This window comes from Urocitellus parryii, chromosome 7, assembly GCF_045843805.1.
Source record: "Urocitellus parryii isolate mUroPar1 chromosome 7, mUroPar1.hap1, whole genome shotgun sequence".
In the NCBI taxonomy this organism is placed as follows: domain Eukaryota; kingdom Metazoa; phylum Chordata; class Mammalia; order Rodentia; family Sciuridae; genus Urocitellus; species Urocitellus parryii.
This window is the reverse complement of record NC_135537.1, coordinates 162812478-162817272: the sequence shown is the minus strand read 5'-3', so window position 1 is coordinate 162817272 and position 4795 is coordinate 162812478. Positions and strand designations below refer to the sequence as shown.

The following is a 4795-nucleotide window of genomic DNA, read 5'->3' as shown; positions in this document are numbered from 1 at the left end:
AGTAAATGATCAAGCTTCTGTTTAATGCATGCTTTTTGAATGTCTTCTCTGGGTAGCAACATATGCTATATAGGTCATATACACACACACATTTTAGCATGAGAATTACAGTTCTCATAGTGACTTGGTTTTTAACCTATATTTATATACATTTTATTTCCATTACAAAACAATTAACTTTCTAGTGATTCATTTTAATTAACATATTACATAAAACAATTGATTTAAATGATTCGTTTTAGTAATACAACATAATGGGTCAAACAGTTTAAGCATAATAGGGTAACATGGCACTTTTAAAATTAATTTACCACAGTAGGAAAGTTTTTAATTTTTAAAATGTAAGCAAGATGAGACTACATAGTTATGAACAGTGAAATAAATAATTGAGGTAATTTTTCATCAGTGGCCATTCATTATTTTACTTTTAGGAACCTGGAAGAAATTGTCATTATTGAGTTTTACATATTATGGTAAATCTAAATGCTTCTTAGCTTCTTCAATATCACCTTGAATTGTTGAAATAAGTGACTCTAAAGAATCAAAGTTCCTTTCTGGTCTGAGGTAGCCAACAATGGCCACATTGAGGACTCCCCCATAGAAGGCCCCTTGGAAGGTATGGATATTAGTTTCCATGGACTTTTTCATGGTCTTGTAGTATGGATATCATTCTATGCCCACCACCATCTATCTGTCTTATGGACATCTCCACTTCAGGTATTGCCAACACTGCTTCAACCATCATAAATGCCAGTGGATATCTGTGTTACCTACCCTGGCAGGTATCTTCCAGACACTTGGAAGATTATCTACTACTTATTCCAGAAAATTAGCTGTGGGGAGGCCCAGATGCTTGGAGCCACAGCTGAAACGTCTCACCACCTGGCCCCAGCAGAAGTCTGGCAGGTTTCTCATGAGGTCAACATCTAGGGACACCAGGTGCAGCCCAGTGTATGTGTCCCATGGAGCAGCTGTGGATGCTGTGCCTGGAGCCCTGGACCAGCAGATGGACAGGGCAGGAGCTCTGTGGGCTACATGGGCACACCATGCACTGTGGGGGTCCCTCATACAGCTGATCAACAGAAGCTGCATGACAACTCGGGAAGTGTGTCTCCCCTTATTCACTTTCTTTTCCGAGTACTTTCTCTCTTTGAGTGTTTCCTCACCATTAGATCTGAACCCTCTACTCTCTCCTTTATAAAAGTCAGGTGGTCTAAAGGCTTCAACTACCACCTCAACATGGATAATCTGGATAAGCTCTCTCCAAAATTTATACCAATTTCCATGTTTCCTTTAATGTGCATAAATGATCATATTATATAATCTATAAACTATAAAAACTGAAAAAAATATGTAATTTTAGTTAGTACCTTTGAGAGAATTCAACTATAGTCCCAAAGGATAACAGTACTCATAGGATCTTTTCAGAATAAATAGCCAAATTGAAAAGCAACTTTGTAGTTTTGGTCCTCTTGACATTTTTGACACTGTTGACCATTCCATCTAAAAATTCTCTTCTCCCTTGGCTCGCTTAAAACTTCTGCCTCATGGTTCTTTGTCACCTGTCAAGCTCTTTTGCTTCTCATTAAATACTACAGTTTGTCAAGATTTTATCATTGGTCCTCATCTCTACCCACTCTTCCCGGGAAACATTGTGCAATCCATGCTTTCTCTTTGCTAGTAACTTGCAAAACCAGCCACAGTTTCTCTCCTGGATTCCAGACCCACACTGTCCATGGAATATCTACACCTGAATGTAGATGCCCCATCCCCAGGCTCCCCTATCCTGAAGTTATTCTTCTCTATAATACCTGTTCCTCCGTTTCATCCATCTATTAGTTAATGGAATTCCTCTAAGACCAAAACTAGAAACCTTTTGTCATCTTAGATTCCCCCACTATCAACCTGCAACCAGCCAACAGTCAAATGCCACCATTTCTATCTTCTATCTTTCTCTTCTTACCACACCACTCTGACATTCTGTTTCTTCCCCAACTCTCAGACACTTGCACATCCCCCATCTCATCTCCCTGACTCTAGGTCTCCTAAAATCCAAGTAGTACATGTCAGCAAAGTTAACTTTCTAAAAACTAAGGTCATGTTTATCTCCTATTTAGCAGCCTTCAATGGTCCACTTTATGAGCATAGGACCAAATTCCTTAGAATGGCACTAAAGGACCTTCCCACTGTAGCCCCAACTTATTTTCCAGTCTTATCTCTTGGCATCCATTCACATATGGTTTATGCCAAACCAAACTTCTCCCAGTTTTCAAATATATCATGTATGTTTTCATCTCCTTTATACATGCTGGTCTATCTAGTGTTTTTTTCCCATGCAATGAATTCTCACTCATTCTTTAAGATACCATTCAAATGGCATCTCCTTGAGTCATCTAGAAACTAGTTTCTCCTTGCTAGCACTTCATAAGGTCTTTTCCTTATATAAATCTGCATTATCAAATTCTTCCACCTCTCTTATAATTATGTGTCTTGTCCCCTATACTCCACCCCATAAGATATGGCTTCATTAAGGGTAAGAACCATATCTTACTTATCTTTGCTTCTATGGAGCACTTTACCAATAAAATGTGTTGCATATAATATGTTCTCAGTAAATGGCTTTGTACAAAAATGGAAAAATCAGAGCCACGATACTGCCCCCTCCCTTTAGGAAACAATGGGGAAAACAAAGAGTCCTCTTTTCTTCTATCTTGCTATAACATACCTTATAGGTTAGCTATGTTCATCAAAATAGTACAAAATTTTCAGTGCCCCAAATTCCATTTAGATAAGAGGTACATTTTTAATGTAAATAGCTTCAGTGAATACCTCTCCAGTCCTTCCCATCTTTGTCAGTAAGTCAAACCTTACAGTGAATTAGACTAACCAGATGGCAGTCTTATTACCTATTCTCACAGCAGGCTAAAATTTTCAATAGGGAAGGAGGAGAAAATAGGGAAATGGAGACTGTCAAGGAAGGACAAACAATGTAGGATGTGGTTCTAGAGTACCAGAGAGCAACTTCAGAGCATAGAACTGCTTAGGGGAGATGGGGAGAGGTGCTACAGAGAGGAAGAACAGTAAAAAAAAATATTCAAATTCAATGATGGAAACTTTGGTAGGTGCCAATTCCTCTACTCCTCCCCAGAGATGGGGGAAACACCCTCTCTCACACTCAGCAAGAGCAGCCCCACCTCTACACATGGGTTGGCCCTTCAGGAGAAGAGCTCATCGTTCATTGTTACTTAACTCCTGTTAACTCATGTAACCTCATTAATTTTCCACCTACTCCTCCCATTATCTTTCTTTTCATCTGATGAGGTGAAGAGAGGGGTGAGCTGGTTTCTGTAGTCCTAAAATGTCAGGCTGCCATAGAGGATCTTATCTATTACCTGATCCCACCTAAGACATTCTCTCTACTCCTACCTTAACTGCAGCCATGAGCAGGCTCTCTGAGAAAAGGACTGTAAGGAAGAAACCCAGAAGGTTTCCAAACAACAAATATAACATGCATCCAGGAGTGTTTCCTGCCTTGTGAAACCTGCACCAATTCACCTTAAAGAAACTGAAGCAAAAGGCTATCCCTGAGGAGACTATACCACCAGCACTTCCAAGAATATAATTCAGCATCTGTACTTCTAAACCACTCTTCCTCCAGACTTTCCTATTCTGTCATGAAACATCCACAGCACAGTTGTGCTTGAGCAGTGGAGTAGGTTGCTGAGAGACCAAAAAAAATACTGAAGATGAGACATAAACAATAAGATTTATTGAGAAATACTTATGGAGATATCCAATGGCAACGGGCTGGCCAGGTGCTTTACCAGAAAGTCCAGTGACAACAGGATGGACAGGTGCATTTCACATGGTGCTCCCAATGCTTCATCAGAAAGTAGCACCTTCATTCCCCCATGATGCTTTATCCAGGGGCAGCCACCTATACAGGTACTTCCCTCTCCACAGTGCTCTGATCCAAATGAGTTACCACAGGTAGGAGGGCTTTATAGGTTAGGTTAGCTTGTTCTGTCCCATTATATGACCAGAACCAGAAACCTAAAATTCATGCAAGAAAGCAAATCTCTAAAGATAACATTAACTTGCCCTAATTCCCAGCATACATAAGAGAAATGCAGTGTCCTTCAAGATAATATTTATCTGAATATTCTCGCCCAGACTTGTTCTCATTGTACCTTTAACTTGGCTAGGTTTGGGGGAATGGAAAGTGGCATTCAGAGACATGGTATTTTATTGTCCTCCTTTTCTTTAAGAACAAAACACCAATAGACCACTACTTCTTAGTTCTTGTGCACCTTAATATTCTATCAATAATTAAATAATAATCATTATTTTTATTTTTTTCTATGTCTATAATGGCATATCTAGGCACTGCAACATTCTCCTAACTAGTTTTCTTGCTCCCAGTCCCTTCCAAACCAATTAGTACACTTCCATCTGGTAAATCTTCCTAAAGCAAAGCTTGTCTGAGACATGGCCCTACTAAAAAGCAACCAGAAGCTCCACATTGCCTATCAATGGTTCTTAATATATTCACTGACCACAAAGCAGCTCAAGTACACAAAATATTCCCTATGGTAACAATTTACCTGCAGTGATGCTTGGCAGGGGATAAGAACAGATTCTGAATCTCAGGGTGGGAGGTTTTGTTATGTATAATTTGAGAAACTTCCCCTAGTAAATAAATGCAACATAAATATGAGATTAGCAGAATGACAGAGGCACATGCTGAGCACTGTGAATACAGGGCAAAGGTGAATACTCTCCCAAGCATTTTATC

At 39.5% G+C, this 4795-nt stretch overlaps 1 pseudogene; it reads right to left on the bottom strand.

Annotated features, from left to right (window-relative positions):
• Positions 1–402: 402 nt before the first annotated feature.
• LOC113181366 (riboflavin kinase-like) lies at positions 403–915 on the bottom strand (annotated as a pseudogene).
• Positions 916–4795: the final 3880 nt, after the last annotated feature.